Genomic DNA, 24153 nt, shown 5'->3' with positions numbered 1-24153 from the left:
CTTAATAATTAACTATCGCATATTGGATTTTTTTTTCTCAAGATTTGTTTTTGCATAAGTTTGAAAAAACAACAGATCATAAGTTTAGGATAAATTACTTATCATGAATTTAATTTTCGAAATGGCACTAATGACAACACTCATACTGAACATAATTTCGCTTGCATAGACTGATTTTGGAGATCAAGCAAAATTGCAGATGGGCTTTCTGAGGTCCCAGATAGCTTTTCTGATTTCCTTTTCTAACTTTCAGAATTTAGTAAATTAGCATATGGTCCATTGATACTTATGTGTAGACATTAGTCCCTAGAGTAAACTGTTTTTGCTTTTCAAATCTGGGCAAATGCAGTCCCAGAAAATTCTGAATGTGACAAACAAGAAACAGGTGTAAACAAGACAATGCTGCTAAAAATACAAACTTGCAGAAACAAAGATACTATTCTGACATGGTTTTGCACATAAGACTGGCATAACATGTTTCAAGTACACACATATATGTCAGAAGGTGGGGGGGGGGGGCATACCATATTCTGTCCCCCCGGTTGAAAAGGTGTGTGTGTGGGGGGGGACATGTCCCCCCTATCCCCCACCAAACTGCGCCCATGGGTGGGGTCAAAATAGATGAGAAGTCTATTTTTTGCACATCCTCAGTGATGAGACATGGCGACTGCGAATCCAAGTAAAAATGGCAACAAAATAATCCAAGATGGCAGAATATGCTCCAAAGCAGCTGCATAAATCTAATATGTTCGGCATTTTTTCCTCATATTTTGTAAAACTTAAAACTAAATCTAAAAACACTGTTTTTGTCACACTTCTGTAGTGATTTACAAGATATCTTATGGAGATGTTAGCATGCTAACTACAGGAACATCACTGTGAAAGACAATGGACTGAAATAAATCAAGGTAATGTTGGTTCTGTGAAGCAGTCAAGTATGAACTAAGAATTCAAAGTGTCTGGGTTTCTCATCCTTAAATATATTATACCCTGTTCTCCCAGCAGAGGGCGCAGGGCTCTCCATGCAAAATTCTGCCTGAAGAGGGGGTGGGCTGATGCATGAGCATGGCCGATATCATGTATGCCGGAATGCCACTTTCAATATAAATAATTAATTGAATCACAATTAAAAATATATATCACAAATAACTCACCTGATTGTGTCCTTTTTTCTTTTTTTTTTTTTTACCTTTTCTCGTTCATTAAATGTATTCCATGTAATTTAATGTAATTTCAGGCTGGCATTTAAGTAATTCTGTTCAAAAAGGCGGTGGGCTGATGCACACTCTCACGAGCGCCACTAGCTTAGCTTATGACAAGCTAAAAGTGGACGCTCTCATTTTGGCCGAACAACTTTCCACAGTTTCTGGGGATTCTGTGTTAGTACCCGCCCACGGCCGATGTGCTTGATGAATTCCTGCGCAAAAAGTAGTTCCCAGATAATTGTGATATATTCCTGTGAGATAATGAGTATATCTCATCTAAGTCAATTCTAAAATTTACCAGTAATAAAATTATAAAGAGAACTGAAGTTTTAAGAGTGGCCGTAATAAATATTTAAGAAACTTAAAAGTTTATGAGCATTGTAAACACTGACACGATGGAGTTTGATGCGAAAGAGTTCAGAAATGTTGGGAAAGTGTAGTGACACAGACCCACAACAGGGGGCGTAAATGAACGGACAATGAAAGAGCCGAATATGAACACTTTACTGTTGTGAAAGGGCACAACCAAAACACAGAGGAATACAGAATTTATGAAAACAGTCAATCCACAAAGGTGACGTGTGGGCAGGCTCGAGGATAGAAGACGTCTGTCCTGAGAAGAACCGGAACCACACGATTTCCTCCACCACCGAACCTGGAGAATACTGGAGCCGCCAAGTCCCGAGTCCCCAGGTGGCCACCGTCTCCGAATGTCGGATCTGGTACTGCTGGCGAGGAGCAAAAACAGTAAGACGTGGGTGTGTGCACACCCAGAAACAACAATGGTGGAGATTCCACCTCCACCTCTAACACACACTCGTGCAGCTCCTGTCTAACCACTTATCTGGTTGGGGTGTGAAGCGAAGCCGTCGCTGAATACACCAAACGCCAATCTCACAGATAAGGCACACCACAGGAAAGCAGCTGCAAAAAGAGTTCAGACTAAGACACAGTTTTAGATTACGGCAGAGAATATTACCTTCACTAGTAGATGATATCTCAGCAACGAGGTGGAGATGACGTCCTGTTTTTATGGAGTGGAATGATGTAGTGAAGATGGATGACAGCTGGCATAAGATAATGAGTGACAGCTGTCACCCCCGGCTGTGTCCGTGGCGGCAGCGCCCTCTCATGCCTGAAGCCCGCACTTCAGGCAGGGCGCCCTCTGGTGGTGGGCCAGCAGTACCTCCTCTTTTGGCGGCCCACACAACAGGACCCCCCCCTCAATGGGCGCCTCCTGGCGCCCGACCAGGCTTGTCCGGGTGACGGCGGTAGAAATCGTCCAGGAGGGCCGGGTCCAGGATGAAGCTCCTCTTTACCCAGGAGCGTTCCTCGGGTCCATACCCCTCCCAGTCCAGCAAATACTGGAACCCCCGGCCTATTCGACGGACGTCCAGGAGCCGGCTCCCCGTCGATGATCCGGGCAGGAGACGGCGCCTGACCGGGAGCACAGAGGGGTGAGGTGAGGTGCGGTTTAATCCGGGAGACATGAAAAACAGGGTGGATCCGCAGTGAAGCCAGGAGCTGGAGCTTCACTGCAGCAGGACTGAGGATTTTGACGATCCTGAATGGTCCAATGAACCTATCCATCAGTTTGGGGGAGTCCACCTGCAGGGGAATGTCCTTGGTTGATAACCACACCTCCTGCCCAGGCTGGTATGCAGGGGCCAGGGACCGCCGGGGGTCTGCATGGGTCTTAGCCCTCGTCTGGGCCTTCAACAAGGCAGAACGGGCAGTGCGCCACACCCGATGGCACCTCCGCAGGTGGTCCTGGACCGAGGGCACACCGACCTCTCCCTCCACCACGGGAAACAATGGGGGCTGGTACCCCAGACACACCTCAAACGGGGAGAGGCCAGTGGCAGAAGACACCTGGCTGTTATGAGTATACTCGATCCAGGCCAGATGGTCACTCCAGGCCGTCGGGTGCGCGGATGTCACACAGCGGAGGGTCTGTTCCAACTCTTGGTTGGCCCGTTCTGCCTGTCCGTTCGTCTGTGGGTGGTACCCGGACGAGAGGCTCATGGTGGCCCCCAGTTCTCTGCAGAAACTCCTCCAGACCTGAGAGGAAAACTGGGGACCACGATCCGAGACTACGTCAGTTGGTATCCCATGCAGACGGACGACGTGGCGGACCAGGAGGTCTGCAGTCTCCTGGGCCGTTGGGAGCTTCGGGAGGGCCACAAAGTGGGCCGCCTTGGAGAAGTCCTTGGGTCCTCTTGTGGTCTGCCTTGTCCCTGGCACAGGTGGTGCAGGCCTGGATATACTCCCGGACATCGGCTTCCATGGACGCCCACCAGAAGCGCTGCCGGACAACTGCCACAGTCCTTCGCACCCCTGGATGACAGGAGAGCTTGGAACCGTGACAGAAATCCAAGACTGCAGCTCTGGCTTCTGGTGGGATGTACAGACGATTCTTCGGCCCAGTTCCGGGGTCCGGGCTCCGTGCCAGGGCCATCCGGACGGTCTTCTCCACGTCCCAGGTGAGGGTAGCCACGATAGTGGACTCCGGAACGATGGGCTCCGGTGGATCCGACAGCTCTGTTTTGACTTCGTCTTCGTGTGCCCGAGACAAGGCATCTGATCTTTGGTTCTTGGTCCCGGGGCGATAGGTGATCCGGAAGTCAAAACGCCCGAAGAACAGTGACCAGCGGGCTTGCCTGGGGTTCAGCCGCTTGGCGGTCCTGATATACTCCAGGTTCCGATGGTCAGTGAAAACCGTGAACGGCACAGACGCTCCCTCCAACAGGTGTCTCCACTCCTCAAGAGCCTCTTTCACTGCAAGGAGTTCTCGGTTGCCGACATCATAGTTCCGTTCGGCCGGGGTCAACCTGCGAGAAAAATAGGCACACGGGTGAAGAACCTTATCGGTCTCTCCGCTCTGGGATAGCACGGCTCCTATCCCTGAGTCAGAGGCATCCACTTCAACCACAAACTGGCGGCCAGGGTCGGGCTGCACCAGAACTGGTGCAGTCGAGAACCGTCGTTTCAACTCCTTGAACGCGGCTTCGCACCGATCCGACCAGGTGAAGGGGACTTTTGGTGAGGTCAGGGCTGTCAGGGGGCTAACTACCTGACTGTAGCCCTTAATGAACCTCCTGTAGAAATTTGTAAAGCCGAGGAACTGTTGCAGCTTCCTACGGCTTGTTGGTTGGGGTCAATCTCTCACCGCCACAACCTTGGCCGGATCAGGGGCGACGGAGTTGGAGGAGATGATAAACCCCAGGAAGGACAAAGAGGTGCGGTGAAACTCACACTTCTCGGCCTTCACAAACAGCCGGTTCTCCAACAAACTCTGCAGGACCTGACGTACATGCTGGACATGAGTCTCAGGGTCCGGAGAAAAGATGAGTATATCGTCCAGATATACGAAGACGAATCGGTGCAGGAAGTCCTGCAAGACGTCATTAACCAAAGCTTGGAACGTCGCGGGGGCATTAGTGAGGCCGAATGGCATGACCAGGTATTCAAAATGACCTAACGGGGTGTTAAATGCCGTCTTCTACTCGTCTCCCTTCCGGACCCGAACCAGCTGGTACGCATTCCTAAGATCCAACTTGGTGAAGATTTTGACTCCATGCAGGGGCGTGAACACTGAATCTAACAGGGGCAACGGGTATCGATCGCAAACCGTAATCTCATTCAGCCCCCTGTAAACAATGCATGGACGGAGCCCGCCGTCCTTTTTGCCCACAAAAAAGAAACCTGCACCCATCAGGGAGGTGGAATTCCGGATCAGCCCGGCAGCTAATGAGTCCCGGATGTAGGTCTCCATTGATTCGCGCTCAGGTCGTGAGAGGTTGTACAGCCTGCTGGATGGGAACTCAACGCCTGGAATCAAATCAATGGCACAATCGTACGGACGGTGTTGGGGAAGAGTGAGTGCCAGATCTTTGCTGAAGACGTCGGCAAGATCGTGGTACTCAACCGGCACCACCGTCAGATTGGGAGGGACTTTGACCTCCTCCTTAGCATGTAAACCAGGAGGAACTGAGGATCCTAAACACACCCGATGGCAGGTTTCGCTCCACTGAACCACCACCCCAGATGGCCAATCAATCCAGGGATTGTGTTTCAACATCCACGGGAAGCCCAAAATCACACGGGAGGTAGAAGGAGTCACAAAAAACTCGATCTCCTCCCGATGATTTCCAGACACTACCAGAGTTACAGGTTGTGTCTTGTGCATGATTAAAGGGATAAGGGTGCCATCTAGTGCCCGCACCTGCAATGGCGAAGGGAGAACCACCAGAGGGAGCCCTACCTCCTTTGCCCATCTGCTGTCCAGCAGATTCCCTTCTGACCCCGTGTCCACCAGTGCTGGGGCTTGAAGGGTTAAATCCCCGCTCAGGATTGTAACTGGGAGTCGTGTGGAAATATGTGTATGTCCCACGTGAATGTCTTGGCCCACCCTAAGCCCAGTTTCTAAGGGCGGGCGTTGGTGTTTAACCGATTGGGGCAGTCTCTTAACTGATGCTCACTCAAGCCGCAGACAAAGCACTCCCCGCGGGCCAGCCTCCTCTGTCTGTTAGGTGGTCTAAATGTAGCCCTGCTCGTGTCCATAGCTTCATCAGCAGGGGGAGCTGTAGCCACACGGAGCGTTGAGGCTGTGGAGCGTGGGGAGGGCGGAACCTTTTCGGACCCGGAAGGGAGAGGGACGGCGTGTGCCCGGCCACGTCCTTCGTCTCGCTCCTGACAGCGTTCCTCCAACCGATTGTCTAACCGTATAACGAGATCAATAAGCCCATCTAAATCCCGCGGTTCTTCCTAGGCTACCAGGTGCTCCTTCAGGACCGACGACAGTCCGTTTATGAAGGCGGCGCGGAGCGCAATGTTATTCCAGCCGGACCTCGCAGCCGCGATGCGGAAGTCGATTGCATATTCGGCTGCGCTCCGGCGCCCCCTTTCTCATTGACAGCAGCACGGTTGAAGTGGTCTCTCCTCTGTTAGGGTGATCAAAAACCGTTTTGAACTCCCTCACAAACCCAGTATAAGTGGTAAGGAGCCGTGAATTTTGCTCCCAAAGCGCCGTAGCCCAAGCGCGTGCCTCACCACGTAGCAAGTTAATTACATAAGCCACCTTACTGGCGTCAGACGCGTACATTACGGGACGTTGTGCAAAGACGAGCGAACACTGCATAAGAAAGTCCGCACATGTCTCCACACAACCTCCGTACGGCTCTGGGGGACTTATGTATGCTTCAGGGGATGGTGGGGGGGGTCGTTGAACGACCAGTGGAACGTCTATATTCTGCACCGGGTCGGCAGGAGGAGGAGCTGCAGCAGCGCCCTGAGCGCGCGCTTCCACCTGCGCGGTGAGAGCCTCCATCCTGCGATTGAGGATGACGTTTTGCTCGGTCATCAGATCCAACCGAGCGGTAAAGGCGGTGAGGATTTGCTGCAACTCACCAATCACGCCTCCTGCAGACGCCTGTGCACCCTGCTCTTCCATTGGTTGTCCAACAGATGGTTGACGCCCCTCAGGATCCATGACGCTGGCCGAGATATCCTGTTGGGAAAGTGTAGTGACACGGACCCACAACAGGGGGCGTAAATGAACGGACAATGAAAGAGTCGAATATGAACACTTTACTGTTGTGAAAGAGCACAACCAAAACACAGAGGAATACAGAATTTATGAAAACAGTCAATCCACAAAGGTGACGTGTGGGCAGGCTCGAGGATAGAAGACGTCTGTCCTGAGAAGAACCGGAACCACACGATTTCCTCCGCCACCGAACCTGGAGAATACTGGAGCCACCAAGTCCCGAGTCCCCAGGTGGCCACCGTCTCCAAATGTCGAATCTGGTACTGCTGGCGAGGAGCAAAAACAGTAAGACGTGGGTGCGTGCACACCCAGAAACAACAATGGTGGAGATTCCACCTCCACCTCTAACACACACTCGTGCAGCTCCTGTCTAACCACTTATCTGGTTGGGGTGTGAAGCGAAGCCGTCGCTGAATACACCAAACGCCAGTCTCACAGATAAGGCACACCACAGGAAAGCGGCTGCAAAAAGAGTTCAGACTAAGACACAGTTTAGATTACGGCAGAGAATATTACCTTCACTGGTAGATGATATCTCGGCAACGAGGTGGAGATGACGTCCGGTTTTTATGGAGTTGAATGATGTAGTGAAGATGGATGACAGCTGGCATGAGATAATAAGTGACATCTGTCACCCCCGGCTGTGTCCGTGGCGGCAGCGCCCTCTCATGCCTGAAGCCCGCACTTCAGGCAGGGCGCCCTCTGGTGGTGGGCCAGCAGTACCTCCTCTTCTGGCGGCCCACACAACAAGAAAGATATGATTGGAATGGTTTGATTACCAGTTACAGTTGGCAATAAACAGTGTTGTATAAAGTACCGGAAAATCACAATTAAGTAAAAGTACAGATATCCATTAAAAAATGACTTTGGTAGAAGTTCAAGTAACCGATTGACATGCTACTCAAGTAAAAGTGTTAATCTAGTATTTATTGTACTTAAGTATGACAAGTAATGTACAACTAAATGTACTCAAGTATTGAAAGTAAAAGTACAAGTAAATGTTAATAATCAAAAATGGACTGATTTTTTTTTTTAATAAAAGTTTATCTAGGCTTGTAAATGACTGGTAGTATTAGTCAAAATACTGAAAATTGTGCACATCACACAAAAACACTTCAGAAACAAGGTTTCAAAACCTAAACAAGAGTAGGCTACTCACTAGGTGCTCACAGGAAACAGTTATTTCTATATGTATTTATTTATTTTCATTGTTAGATGGTTTTATCTTTTCTGTTGTGTTTTGTTTCATTCTTTTTGTCTCTCTAAAATTGTATTGTAACATTATTAGTCTATTATTATTGACTATTATTGTTTATTACGTAGACTATTATTGTTGTTGCTATAATATATGAATAAAAATAAATTAAAAAATTACAATTTGACTCTTTTACGACAACGAAAACAAATCAACACAAACGTGCTGATGCGACCAGCTTAATGCTACCTTTAACATTGAAAATGCCATAGACATGCTAACGCGTTAGCATCGGTCCCGTTTTTAAGTTATAAAATACATCTATCAACTGTTTCAGAAGACCATAACAGGTCAGTTTAACATAAAAATATTTAATATTACTCACAGACATATGCTCTTCAGGGTTTTAGCAGGAAAAAATTAGGATAAAGCGAAATAAAATCCACGAATCTTAGATCGAAGCACTGCTTCGACCTGCGAATCACTGCTTCAATTGGTTCAAGGTTCAAAGCAAAGCAAAGCTGCAGAAAAGTTGATTACAGACCCCCTGCAGGTCTGTAATCAATGTCGAGAAATTATCATTTTCCTGAGAAACACCCCCCAAGTGTGAAACTGCAAAAAAGCCTACCGGACATGACAAATCGGCCTGACTCCGTTGCAGTCACTCGTCATCAGTGGTGTCTCTGGGTGAAAACACGACTTTTTTCGTGTGTGTGTGTGTGTGTGTGTTTGTGTTTTTTTTGTAACGAGTAACGGCATGGTGCATTGAAAATGTATCGGAGTAGAAGTATGCAATTAAGGTCGGAAATGTGAAGTAAAAGTGAAAGTAAGCAGAATTAAAAAAACTCAAGTAAAGTACAAAGTCTCCCAAAACGTACTTAAGTACAGTAGTGAAGTATATTTACTTTGTTACTATACAACACTGGCAATGAAAGACTTGGGTGTTAACTTCGTGTTAAAGTCAGAACAAGAGGCTGCACTGAAAGAGATCTATCTGGGAGAAAGAGACACATTCTGTGCGATGTTGCTCCAACAAGAGCGGCATGCTGAGCAGTTTCGCGAATGTAGTCCGGCGAGTTCAATCTGTGGGCGAGATATCCCACAATGCCAAAATAGCAGAGATGTCGGTCCAATGAGAGCGGCACTCTGAGCAGGGTCAGGCTGATGATTGGACCTGGGCCCTTCGACGGGCAAATAACGTCAAGTAACCAGGAGCTATCCACACCCTGGGAACGCTCATCAACCAACAAAGCTAACTGCCTGTCGCCCACATTTGTAGCTAATGTGACCATAGGTTTGGACACTTTAGGGTTGTCTTTTCACTCAGGACAAAAACAAAATTATTCAGTGCATTATTCATTTACAATGCAAACACCATCATGGGCTAACCGGCTAATTAATGTCATGGCAAGGGGCAAGCTATATACTATGTACACTCTCAGTAAAGTAAACTGCATGTTGTTGCCACTGAAAAGGTGAAAATCTCATTAGAATTGTCAGGTAGCGTGGAGAGGACCCTTGTGGAGGTAAACGTGCATCTTTACTCACCAAATGTCAATTAACTACTGAAAATGGCCGATTACTCAGTTAGCTACTACCTTAGCCTCCTAGCTGCCAGCCAGCGCTGCTGTTCACTGAGTCATTAAGCTGACTGCTGAAGAGGGGCTTTCTCTTCCAAGCTGACCCCCAAAACATCTCAAAATAGAGCCTATGTTGTAAAATTACAGTTTCCTTTCAAAAAGACATTTTTTTTTTCAATAAAATGTCTCCGCAGTGTATTATTTCTATTAGCAGCTGTGCTAAATTCTACTCTTGCATGTAACACAGAGAAAACAGGAATCGTCTTCAGGGATTCTAGATGTTAAACCACATTTTCATTGTGATTTTTGATAACGTTAATCACAGCTAACCGCAGTTCATTACGTGTTCCCATAAGCGTAGCTGTTGGGAAGCGTGATAGAGAATGGGTTTATTGTTTTTGGTAATTTTTATGATGTTGCATATTTATGGGTATACAGCCATGCAGACACAAATCCGCAGGAAAACAAAAACCCAGATAGAGGGGCATGTACACAAACACACTTATGTTTTGACCCATTTAAACTCTTGTCAGAGCTCCAGCTGACTGGAATTGCTTGAACAGTTATTTCCCAGCTGGCGTTTTGCCCTTGGCAGTTGTGCGGCACTACATCCACAGATCCTATGACATGGTAGGCCTAGAAAGGCTCGGCTCGCCTGCAGCATTCAAACCTTGGCTCTTTCAGATGTCAAAATACTTATAAACTCTTCTTCCTTGGTGAAAGGAATAACACAGACAGTGTAGCTGCTCTGGTTCTGCTGAGACAGACATGAAAGTTAAGTGAAGAGCTTTAGGGAAAGTGCAGCGTGATGGTTTCTTTAAAGGAAAAAGGGGGTTTCTCTTTGTGGTTGTCTAATTGTGTTAGTGTGATAAATGAATAATTTCCTCCAGCAAATCAAGACAAAATATGCAATAGTCCTGTCACATTTTCTTTTTTTTAATCTGGTGTTCAGGGGCGCAAATGACCATCATTCTTCAAACATGGGATTCCACCATACTTGGAAATGCCAACTGTGTGTGATGAACTGAAGGGCTGCAGAAACTTGGTTTGTTCTTGTCACTTAAAGGTTACTTGACTCAGCTGTGGCTACGTCACTTCCAGTTTGCTTCAGTGTCAGATCAGTCGCCTGTGTGACAATACGCGGCTGTTGACGTGTTTTACCAAAATGACAAATTGTGTATTTGGGAGTGGTATTTGCTCTTGAATTCCAGATTTAAGTAATTATTTGTTTGAATTTAGTTATATTTCTGTTGTTGGGGTCTTAGTGTGGACAAGTTCTTGTGTGGACCTATTCTTGTGTGGACAAGAATAGGCGAAGCCCCCTTCGCCTATTCAGAGGGCTTGGATAATATTGCCCGGGAGCGATATAAAACCAAATTAGCAGCAGCAGGACTGGCATCTTGTTTGTACCAACTGGAAACTGGATAACGGAAAAATAATCCCACACAATGGGCAGATGTTAAATATCCTGATATTTATTCCTACCTCATAGACACACCAGGTATTTATGAAAGTAATTTGCATTTTATGTCATGTATGTATGCATTGTGAATTGCTGGTCAGTGTAACCCAAGACACTGATCGATGTGATGCATAATCCTCTTAGTGTGTCATCATTATGCTTTATTAAATACTGGCCTGTGCCGAGGAGGGACATGCTGCCCAAATTTTGCATTCTGTGTTTTGTTTTTAATATCGTGATGGATTTTTAATTTAACCTTTATTTAACCAGGTTAGCACCATTGAAATCAAGATCTCTTTTGCAAGAGAGACCTGGACTTATGGAATTATAAAGTTTCCAATTCACCTAACCTGCATGTCTTTAAATGTGGGAGGAAGCCGGAGCACCCAGAGGAAACCCACGCAAACATGGGGAGAACAAGCAAACTCTACACAGAATGGCCACAGGTGGGAATCGATCTCATGACCTTCTTGCTGTGAGGCAACAGTGCTAACCACTAAGCAACCGTGCTGCATTTTGATTTTCTTTCTCACTTTGTTGGTACAACCCACTGCCTCACATTGGCCAGGCATTTAAAAAAAAATGTAAAAAAAACCTGTAAAAACTTGCATCTAATTAAACTGTCCGCTACTTAAACAATCCACCCAGCCCGATTGGTATCACACCAGCCGGCATTGCTAAGTAAGTTGCTAAGACCTCAGAGACGGAGTGCCCGGATGTGCCACTGAGTCAATAGGATTTAGTCCCACATTGCATTTGCTGAACACAATTTTGCTTCCATTCAGGTTTTCACTTCATTGGCAATGGAGATTCAAGTTCCCGTGGCTTCTGTTGTGAGAAGCATATGCTTGATTTCCACTTCACAAAAATGAAGGTTGGCCTACATTAGCAACCAGTAGGCTGTGTATTGGTGAGAAACCACTGATTCCTGTTCTTTTTTTAATCATCATGCAAAATGCAAAAGTGGGAGTAAGTACGTCCCATAAAGGCTACTATATCAACACGGTGGTGCAACATGGCAACTTCTATCAGGGGTCCCGCTCCCATTGGAGATATCACGGGCTCACTCTAACCTATGAACACACATTCATTCATTGTCGTGGGCAGTTATATACTATTGCACAACTAGTTATAAATGCTATATTCCATTTATCCTACACATAACACTCTAACTAAGAGTGTACACATGAAACTCACAGTGATCCATTTAAAAATCAATAATAATAATAATAAAAAAAATTGCTCATTTTGATGCTTACTATAAAGGCATAGTGTAACTGTGAGCTCTCCTTTTACAGCACAAGATTTCCTGGATTACTTTGGGAAGAAAATAGAAGACATCAGGTTAAACATATCCCGGCATGCCTTAATCCAGCCACTACACCCTGCTATTGATGTGGGCGCCACTACTGAGGTATTACCTAGATTTACAGAATTTGCAGTATCTCACTAGGCATGCTGACAAAACTCGTAATGTCAACAAAAAGTACAACCTGTTTATTTGATCCTATACCAACAAAACTGTTTAAGGACCTGTGGCCCACTCTTGGGCCGACTGTGCTGGAAATTATTAATTTTTTTAACTTCTGGATCTGTTCCTAAATGTTTCAAATCTGCAGTGATTAAACCATTACTTAAGAAACCTAATCTTGACTGTAGTGTATTGACAAACTATCGGCCGATATCAAATCTATCATGTTTCTCTAAAATTCTGGAAAAAGTGGTGTCACGGCAGCTCGTAGACTATCTTACTGAGAATAATCTCTTTGAGCCACTGTAGTCTGCTTTTAGAAAATATCATTCCACAGAGACGGCTCTCACTAAAGTGATGAATGATCTTCTGCTTACAATGGATTCGGACATCACTACGGTTCTGTTGCTGTTAGATCTCAGTGCTGCATTTGATACAGTGGATCATCGTATTCTACTTGATAGGCTGGAAAATCATTTTGGGATTACTTGGAGTGCCCTTGCATGGCTGACGTCATACTTGACCAGTCGTTCTCACTGTGTTTTGTACAGTAACACTACCTCTAACCTTAGTGACATGAAATTTGGGTTTCCACCTGTGGTCTGTCTTAGGCCCCCTGCTTTTCTCCCTTTATATAGTACCCATTGGGCACATATTGTGGCGTTTTGGGATTACCTTTCACTGCTATGCAGATGATACTCAGTTATACATGCCGATAACTGCCGGTAATCTCGTTCACATAAAATCCTTAGAAGATTGCCTTGCAGCAGTGAGAAGTTGGATGTCTAGAAACTTCCTACTTTTAAACTCTGATAAGACTGAAATGATGGTTCTTGGTCCAGTGAGACATCTGCATCAATTTGACCAGTTAACACTCAGCCTCGGCTCGTGTGTCATACATCACACTGACAAAGTGAGGAACCTTGTTGTAATTTTTGATCCTTCGTTGTCCTTTGGCCTCCACATTAGAAATATTGCTAGGACTGCTTTCTTCTACCTGCGAAATATAGCGAAGATTCGTCCCATCCTGTCTATGGCTGATGCTGAGACCCTGATCCATGCATTTACCTCTTCTAGACTGGACTATTGCAATGTTCTATTTTCTGGTTTACCGCAGTCTAGCATTAGGGGTCTCCAATTGGTTCAAAATGCTGCAGCCAGACTTTTGACACGAAGCAGAAAGTTCGACCACATTACACCCATTTTGGCATCCCTTCACTGGCTTCCTGTCCCAGTGAGATCAGATTTTAAGGTTCTGTTACTAACCTATAAAATTATTCATGGACTGGCACCTCCCTACCTAGCTGACCTTACGTACCGGCCCAGGCTTTATGTTCTCAGGGTGCAGGACTACTTTGTGTCCCTAAGGTGAATAAGAAGTCTCCGGGTCACAAAGCTTTCTCTTATCGTGCCCCTGTTCTGTGGAATGATCTCCCTGCGTCAATAAAACAGTCAGATTCTGTGGAGACTTTCAAGTCCAGACTTAAGACGCACTTATTTTCCATTTCATATGGCTAGCATACTGGTACAGTTTTGTTTTACGCTTTTTACTCTTTCAATTCATTTATTAGTAGTTGGAGCGGGCCACGGCCTCAACTTTACCTAAATTCTGGGTCTTTTAGTGAAGTTTAGGGCTAGTGGCCGGTGATCAGCTTAGTATTTCCCTGTTGTTCTTGTTGTTTAATGCTGGCAAATTATACCGTATTTTTTGTCTTTTTGATGCCTGATTCTGTTTTTTCTCTCTGTTTAAGGTGCAGCTCCATCCAGAGATGGGAGTTGTATTCGTGTTGGCGATCCTCCTGTCCTGTGCGCCAATAGTATTTCTTGTATATTCGTCCGTGAATTGTTCTGTGAATTGTTCTGTAATTTATGTTTGTAGCATGGCCCAAGCAGAGGGTCACCCCTTTGAGTCTGGTCTGCTTGAGGTTTCTTCCTCAGAGGGAGTTTTTCCTTACCACTGTTGCTGTGGGGGTTGGTAAGGTTAGACCTTACCTGTGTGAAGCGCTTTGAGGCAACTCTGTTGTGATTTGGCGCTATATAAATGAAAATAAATTGAAATTGAAATTGACTTAGTAAAGTCTTGGATGTTCAGTTTAAAGCAGTTCAGTTATGTTTGAGGAGGTTTAAAATCCTTTAAACAATCATCCCCCTCTTCCTAAAACAATGAGCTCAACAGTGTGGTTCTGGAAGTAAATATCCCATTTGTATTATCCATAGCAATATAGATTATGGGCTAAAAAGTTGTAGCCATCCAAAATAGACTCATTAAGAGCGTAATAATGGTATGTGCTCCTACAGAAACCTCAGGTCTGTGTGATATTAACCTAATTTGAACAAAAATGTGTTTTATTTGCAAATCACTGAAAAGAACTACAGTACCCACAATCCTAAATTGAACCCATTATTATGCAGTTGGTGTACATAGTTAATCAGAAACAGGAAATGTTGATAAAATGTGAAGTACAATGGCTCACCCTGCAGACCAGTCTACTTAGTAGATGTGTAAATGCTTTTTACAGGAGTTTACAGATTTCTTTTTACGTTTTACCCTCCCTCCGTACATGGAGGGTAAAAGTAGCTACAGAGACCAAAACCAGTTTCTGTTTTCTAAACATACTTATTTTTCCGCTAAAGTTGGACATTTAAACATGGGCTTCTATGGCCCCTTTTGGAGCCAGTTCCAAGTGACCATTAGAGGAAATGCAACTTTTTCCGTTTTTCGCATGGCTTCATTTTTGGCGGCTGGAGGTTGAGGCTTGTTTACAACCTATCTGAGGGCTAAATTCAAGGTTACAAGCATACTAGTCTGGTGTCTTACACAAACCCTAACATAAACCATCGCCTTCACCTAACAGTTGAGAAAACAACAGCAATACAAGAAACACACTGATATTTCAGACTTTGAACAAAGACTCCCAAACCCATTGTAAAGCTATAAAAAAACCCTCAAGAGCATTTTCCATAAGCATGTATTTATGACAGGTGGTTCTGACAAATCATCGCTGTTTGACACACCTAAATAAGAACATGGTGCAGAATACTATAAATTAGCCATCGAGGAGTGCCATCATTGTGATTGGCTGACAGGTTGAAATTGAAGTTTTATGATCCAAAGCATCAAAGTCCAGTCAGCCAACTCATGTAAAACTGATTATACTGAATGCACCTCGTCTCTTAAGCATTGCCCAAGGTTAACAGAGCAGGAGTGACAACAAAAGAATATCCCTTCAACAGATATAGTCCATTTTTGGGAGTGTACAGAACAAGGAGGAATGATTAAAGGCTTGTATATTTCCATGTTGTGTCATCTGTGAGGTTCAACCCAATGACGGCTGATTTGTGTTTAAAGGATACGTTCACTTTTCTGAGGCTTTGGAAAATACATAGACATATGCCTGTGAGCAGGGGTGCCAAAAAATGGGGGATAAGGAGAAGGATTCTAGAGGCTCTTGACTGACAGGGGCCCAGAGAGGCCTCTAATACATTTAGGAAATTGACATAATAATATGACACTCAGTTATAAGCTTACAATCACATATATATTTTATTTACAATGTTTTGGGAACATTAAGTTTATTTGTTTTGGAAACATTTCTCAACGCCCCCCCCCCCCTATGTTTATGTAAAATGGTTCAGTCCACCTGCTCTCAGTCTGCTACAGAGCACAACTTTTAACAGAGATCGTGAGCACAGGATCATGAGAGGCAGGACAGCCCAGAGATCAAAAGAAAAAAAAAGAAAAAACTTAGACAGGAAAAACAAGCGAAGAGTCGATCACCTAATTCTTTCATAGGCAAGGTGGGTCTGTGACAGAACGTTCTGGAATGTTGGCCTGTTGTCTGTTCCTAACTTGTCCATAACACCTAGTTCACGTTCTCTCCATGTTAGCTCATATTTCTGAAGAAAAACTACAGTTCACTGTTGTTTTAGTTAAATAATCAATGCAGGCAAATGTTTAGCAAGCCGTTCTCAAAAACTGACCCATGTTCCACACAGACATGTTGGGAGCAGCTGTCAATCCCCCCCCACCTCAACAAGCCCAGGAACCCCTGAGGGGGCCAGCTGTGTGTTGATGAATGAATCAATTATTTTGGAGAAAAAATATTGAAAAATAAAAAATCTTTTTGAAATAAATAAGCCTATAGTCTGTATTTATTTCAGAACAATTTCATTGGTTTTAAAAGCATCAGCAATCACTGAAATGTAATGTTTGGTCAGTAGTTTGAGACTGTCATCCCCCTGCTTTGCAGTAGGAACAGAGACCATTTCTAGTAGGTACAGATTGGGCAACTGCTGTCAATCCAATCAGAGAAATGTTTACATTTTCTGGAAATCAGAAGATTAAATAGCAACAACCAGCCTCATATATGTATTTTGTCAGAGTACCAGTCTTGCAGCAAATAAGTGAATCTAAATGAATTTCATTGTATTTTTAATGCTTCCCCTACCAAGAAACTATCAAATCATGTTTTTCTTTTCATAAATATGAGAATGATAATCAAAAAATAATTAAAATGCATAGATTTATGGAAAACAGTATGAAATTTTCCACCGGCCTAGCGGCCCAGTAGGATTTCTTTTCAGGGGGCCCAAAATCCGTGGTGGCGCCACTGGCCATGAGTGAATAAACACATAAATGAATGAGTCCATCCTCTCCAGATTGTTAGCACAATTTAAAAACAATTCATCCTCTCATCTAGAACTTCTCCAAATTAGAAGGGTATGTAACAAGAACAACCTGATAAAATATAATGTTTGATGCAACAGATAAATCTGATTAACAGTGCCACCTCATGTGTGGTTTGTGGATGCTGAATGGATGATGGGAATTAGGAGCAAGTTTGCTTTGCCCAAATGAATTCTTTAAGGGTAACTACAGGGTCAACTTTCATTGACATATTCCGTTTGGTGCACATCAACCAAAGGATGAGGGAGGAGTCGGCCAACAATCAGACAGGCAGACATGACCAAAGCCCCCCAGTGATTGACCTTTGACAGATTTAGATGTTGCTGGGCAATTCCAGAGTTCACCTACATATATGTAGGTGAACACTCTGATTTGCACCATACGTGGCACATATGTGCCACGTATGGTGCAAATCAGAGTGAAAAAAAAAATCAATTTTGACTTATCACTACCTTTAACTCCAGTGACCTTGACCCTAATGACTGACCTTAGGTAACAATTCCAGAAACCATCTACACATCTATGCCACATTTGGTGGACATTGGTCAAAACATTGATCTTTAACCTCAATGAACTTTGCCAAAACAAACCGTTCAAGGGTAATTCCAAAGTCAACTGGCATCAACATACAGAGTTTGGCGGAAAAAGGGCAAAATAAGCAGGGAAGAGCAGGGGAACAGACAGACAGACAGACAGGTACAGCCATGCCTCAACTTTCAGTGGCGCCATGTTAATGGCACTAAAGGTCTGAAGAAATATGGTCAGCTTGTCATATTTTTCAAACATACCAATTTATATCTACAAAGTTGATCTTGGCAGGTTGTTCTGCTCGGTGTGTTTATGACAGCAGTCGTGCACAGTAAATAGCCCACACATCAACATAATGGCATCACCAGCAAAATATACGTTCTAAGTGACCATACAATGCACAAAAACACTAATAACCACACCATAAAAACTGATGGGTTGCAAAAAAAAACAAAACAAAAAAAAAACAAAATAGCTCTGACTTATTTTAGAGCTCGACTGCAAGATGCTGTATTATCTTCAAATACACCTGGCAGTATATACTGTATGTGCACTTTATAGCGTTTCATTTTTTACTGGGATTTCTGACATATGATGCCACTGTCTAAGATCAGTGCAGCACTCAGAGGTTGGATTACTAACATTTTATTTGAAGATTTTAAAAAAGTGCATTCCCTGTGTACACAAACACATCGTGAGAAGTATTTTGTGAGGAAAAATACCAGAATTGGATACTTTCAAGAGCCATGAGCACATTCTTGCACCTGTCTGTGCATTTAAATGAGGTCATCAAAGCTAAAGCAGTGCCATTAGCAGGGCCTGTTAATCACACTCGATTAACTGGAAGGGTTTTGTCATTTTTCAGCACCGTGTGCAACCTTCAGCCACTTCAGCACAACTTCAAGGATGTCGAGCACAAGACAAAGGTTGTTGCTCCATAGTGACACCTCAGTAGAAGTAAAAACAACCTTCACGATGAAAGTGTCTGGAATTCACTCACTCACTTGTCTTCAACCCCTTACTCAATTAAGGGTCACATGGGTCAGCTGGAGCCTATTCCAGCAGTCACAGGGCGTGAGGTAGGGTACACTCTGGACAGGACACCAGTCTGTCACAGGGCCACCTATAGACAAACAAACACCTGCACTCACACCTGCACTCAAAAAACTGATGCACTGGATAAACTCAATTCAATTATGAGCAGGATTTCCATCTAATAAATATATGTAGCCCCAACTCAAATAAAGCACATCCAGCCAAGATAATTTAATTTACTTTAATCCTGCCCATAATTGAATTGAGTTCATCCAATGAGTCATTTGTTTGAGTGATCACTCAAACAAATGACTCATTGGATTGATTCCATCTAATAAATATATGTAGTCCCAACTAAATTAAATTACATTATCTTGCATGGATGTGTTTTATTTGATTTGGGGCTACACATATATTTTAGATGGAAATCCTGCACATAACTGAATTGAATTCATCCAATGAGTCATTTGTTTGATGATACACTCAAACAAATGAAAAAAAAGCTCTGAGTTATTTTAGAGCTCGACTGCAAGATGCTATTTTTTTCTTCAAATACACCTGGCAGTATATATTGTATGTGTACTTTATAGCGTTTCATTTTTTACTGGGATTTCTGACATATGATGCCACTGTCTAAGATCAGTGCAGCACTTTTCTGAGTGTTGCTTTTTTGAGTCCAATTTTTTTGAGTTACAATCCACCTAACCTGCATGTCTTTGGATGTAGGAGGAAGCCGAAGCACCTGGACACAACCCACACAAACCTAAAGACTTTGACTTTCATTATCTTTGTCTTTTGTCCTTTGTGCATTATGTTTAGCCTTATTTCAGCATTTCAAAACACCTCTGTCCAGTGACCTCAACCCTCCATAAGCTCTTCCCAGGTGTTTCTCGAGGACCCAGAGACATGAATGTCACTGCCCAGATAAGTAAATGTCTTTACAAGTTCAACACTTTTTCTCACATACAGATATGAGGTCTGTCAATAAAGTAATGGTCCTTTTTATTTTTTCAAGAACTATATGGATTTCATTCATATGTTTTTACGTCAGACATGCTTGAACCCTTGTGCGCATGTGTGAGGTTTTCCACGCCTGTCGGTTACGTCATTCGTCTGTGAGCACACCTTGGGAAGGAGTGGTCCCGCCCCCTCATCATTGTCTGGAAATGGCAGAATGAAAAGGACTTTTTTTCCATTAGAATTTTTTCAGAAGCTGTTAGAGACAGGCAGCTGGAAACCATTCGAAAAATTTATCTGGCTTTCGGTGAAACTTTTACGGGCTTCACAGAGAATAAGGACTGTTACTACAGCTTTAAGGACTGCTTTAAGGATGCTCGGAGCGCCGCACTCCGAGCTGCGACATTTCGGAGTGCCAAGGGACAAGTTGGGACATGCCTATCTCGGCTTTCAGTGCTTACCAGTCGAGTGAGTATAAGAGAAATTGTGGAGAGCTGGACATGTCCCAACTTGTCCTCTAACACTCCGAAACAGAGGTGTTCCTTTGTCTCGCTCCATCAGCGAATTGGTCGTGAGGCGCGAAGCCTCCGTGCGGCTTTCCATGACAAAATCTTTTGTTAAAAGTGAAATCTGCCAGAAAATGGCCGATGTCCAGCTCTTGTGATAACCAGAGAAAGAGCACACGACGGTCTCGTATCCACAGAGCCATCCGTTTAGAAATGATCCGGTGGTTTGTGCCTTGTCATCGTAGCTCGGAGCGCGGCGCCCTGACCGTCCTTAAAGCAGTCCTTAAAGCTGTAGTAACAGTCCTTATTTTCTGTGAAGCCCGTAAAATTTTCACCGAAAGCCAGATAAATTTTTCGAATGGTTTCCAGCTGGCAGTCTCTAACAGCTTCTGAAAAAATTCTGATGATTTCCAGACAATGAAAATCCGACGAGGGGGAGGGACCACTCCTTCCCAAGGCGTGCTCACAGGCGAATGACGTAACCGACAGGCGTGGAAAAACTCACGCATGCGCACGAGGGTTCAAGCATGTCTGACGTAAAAACATATGAATGAAATCCATATAGTTTTTGAAAAAAATAAAAAGGACCGTTACTTTATTGACAGACCTCGTACATGGTTGATGGTTGGGTCCAGTAAGTCACTGAAAGCCTGGATCTCAATCTCGATCATGGACAGCTGCAAACCCAGACACTCTGACTCCTCAAATGCTGCAATCAGAGTATCCACTGATTCCACAAAGGTCGCAGCATCGTCCCTGATGACAAGGTCAGTAAACCTCTCCTCGCCAACAAAAGCACCTAAGCTGTTATTTTCCACAACCCCACCCAACACCCAGTGCACGCAAACATTGAACAGTGTAGGACCCAGAACACATCCTTGATGGATGCCAGTATTCACTGAGAGAATTCAGAGTTTCTGCACCTGCTCCATACAGCACTTACAGAATTTCTGTGAATGTTGGCTGTGATGTTCAGTACCGTGGTGACTCAGAGAGAAAAAAATGACAAATATCGTGTCCCTGTCCAACTACTTATCGACCTGACTGCACCTATCTCATTTTATTGTTCTTGCAAATCTCTGACCATTATGCCATCATCCGCCTTCAATTATCAACATAAAACACCTCATGTAAAGCAAAGGAGCTACACTTGGAAATCAGTATCTTTGACATTTTAATATCTCCTGCTTTGCAAAAAAAAAAAACCTTTAATCTTCCCATCAGCACTGCCTCTTATAACATTTCCGCTTGAATCAAAGTAAGCAGAGTTTGATTGAATTTGCAAATCTGCCATATGCAGTGCCGCGGTGCTGATGCCGCGGGTGCTCGGCCTCTTTGGTGCAATTGCATCTGCGCGTGTAGTCGATCCCCTCCGTGTATTCATGCAGATAGGCCGACATGAAATTGCAAATCTATGAGCACGTATCTGAAAATAAGAAGTGAAACACTGAAAAGTTCGAACTAAGTCGGCCTCAAGTTCTGTTAAGTAACAAAGGAGCCGCCAGCCAATTGTTTCTAATTCCACATCTCCCCCAGAGGTGCAACAATGAAATATTGTTCAACATGATGAAGGATGGGAAGCTAAAGTACAGTTTGAATGGCAGAGGAATTTGAAATTTCCTCTCTTTCCTCCTCGAGAGAAAGACATAAATGCAAGGTATTAAAAGGAGTGACAGACGTGGAGACAGATAGCAAGGCAAGGGAGACATTTAAGCACCAAAGCTCATTCCTGTCATCCACCGATAAGAGAGTGGCACACACACACACACACACACACACACACACACACACACACACACACACACACACACACACACACACACACACACACACACACACACACACACACACACACACACACACACACACAGAAAGCACGCTCTCTAGCCTTTCCATTTTCTCCCTTCGGGATTCTCATCACCCCAAACTGAAAATCAGTTTGTCTCACTCGCATCAGTCTTCTAGGCTACAACTTGCTGTCCATCTGAACAAACAAATTCTTAGCGCAACACTTGAGACAGTCAAATGTCTTCTTTCTTACACAAAAATGTTTAACCCCACCCCCAACATCACCAAAAAACCCCTTCCAGATACTGCATTACATTTATCAGCAAGGCTTAATGGAGAATACCTGCAAGGTGAAGATTAGGCTCCTAGAAAATGTTCAGTTTGAGGATATGTACGAAATTAAGAAGCAGCAGCGATGTTTGGCTAAAGGTACACAAGGTTTTTACGGCGTAACCAAAGGTGAAAATTTATAAGCTGTTATTTGCTGCCTCTACTTGAATTTCATCCAGGATGAATGAAAATGTTTGAGGCACAAATTTGCCATCTCAAACGCTGCAGGTGTTTTCTCGAAATGTGAAAAGAAGCGAAGTACAGGGTACTTTTTGCAGCATGCCAAGTCTAATGTAATGTGTTTTCCTTTCCTGCACCTGTCACAGCTCGGTTATTGGTGAGACGCTGAGTGAAAGGCTGCAGAGAACTGTGTGTGTGTGTGTGTGTGTGTGTGTGTCTGTGTGTGTGTGTGCCATAGATGCTGCTGAATCCAAAACCTTTCTCAGGTGTCATCAAGTCAAACATTATTGATTGTCAGTATTTCTTTCTATTTAGTTGTTCAGCCTGTTAGATTTCAGTAAACAGTGAGCAGCCCATCCTTCCATTTACCACAGAAGAAAGTTAACTACAACTCTGTCTTTCAGCTTCTCCTCGAGGATCTCAAGACATTCCGAGACCAGATGGGACATATAATCCCTTCAGTGTGCTCTGCGGTCTCCTGCCAGTTGGACAAGCCCTGAAAATCTTCAAAGGGAAGGTGCCTGGGGTCCTCTTGGTGCATGAAATGCTCAAGCCAGCCTAAGGGTCTTCTTTCACTATCACGTAAGAGGGATTCATTTCCAAATATCTGAACTCCTCATTCCGTCAGTAACCCCTCGGTCACATTAGCTACAAGTTACAGAGGCAAAACGACAAGCTGCAATTCATTTTTAATCAGAGTGAGTGTTTTAGATTAGATTAGATAGAAATCCCTTGGGAAGACTCCCTCAGGGAAATTGAAGTTCCAGCAGCATTGTATAGCAACACACAGCATCAAAAGTGAAAGTAAAAAAGAAAAACAGTTCACAATACAGACACGCAATATAAATACCAGACATACTGCTCGCTACTGGTTTACTGGCTACTACTGTTACTCTCATTCCTGACCTCTGTCTTCCTATTACTCCTCCTCCCCCTGAGTGAGGAGTTGTACAGTCTGATTGCCTGAAGGTCAAAGGTGTTTTTCAGTCTGTTGGTCCTGCACTTTGGAAGGAGCAGTCTGTGGCTGAAGAGGCTCGTGTGGTTGCTGATGACGGTGTGCAGAGGCTGACTGCCATTGTCCATAATGTCCAGCAGTTACAGCAACAACAGACAAGTGGACACTAAGTCACCAGCTAGGTGGGCCGAAAATAGACGAGAAGTCTACTTTATGCAAATACTGAGCAATGCGTCACAGTGACTGCCAATCTGACTGATTTAGCGTGAAGGTACTGTGACGTATGCTAGTTGATCCTCAACTAAAGAAATCCCACATGGCAGAGTACACGCTGAAGCAGCTGTGTTTGTTTAGCATTTCTTCTCTTCACTGTGAATGTCATCGTGAAAAGGGTTGGAAACCAATCAATTGAACTCTGGTTCCATTAAGCGGTCAAGCATGTTGTTAAAGGGTTTCCCCGTCTATTATAATCTATTTAACCCCCAAAGGCCCAGTGTTGTAATATCACATTACATTTAAAAAATAAAAAAAAACCTTCCACCCATTTTTTTTTCTTTTTTAAACTGCATTTACATGATAAATAGGTCCCATTGTTCTGTTTTGCAATGCCATTGGATGGCAGTGTGTGTAAATAGACCAGGTTATCTGGCCATGAAGTCATACCACTTGGAGTTCAGCTTTGAAGCACAACACCCTGTCGTTTTTGGAGAGATAAATCAAGACTCA

General features: G+C 44.1%; 1 protein-coding gene across 2 annotated transcripts in view; it reads right to left on the bottom strand.

Moving 5' to 3' along the window:
- The window catches only part of cygb2 (cytoglobin 2), a 101386-nt gene that overhangs the window by 62148 nt on the left and 15085 nt on the right, over nt 1-24153 (bottom strand). The gene's annotated exons all lie outside the window — the stretch shown is intronic.

The sequence above is a fragment of the Thalassophryne amazonica genome, chromosome 15 (assembly GCF_902500255.1).
Source record: "Thalassophryne amazonica chromosome 15, fThaAma1.1, whole genome shotgun sequence".
Classification (NCBI taxonomy): domain Eukaryota; kingdom Metazoa; phylum Chordata; class Actinopteri; order Batrachoidiformes; family Batrachoididae; genus Thalassophryne; species Thalassophryne amazonica.
This window is presented reverse-complemented; position numbering and strand designations above follow the sequence as displayed.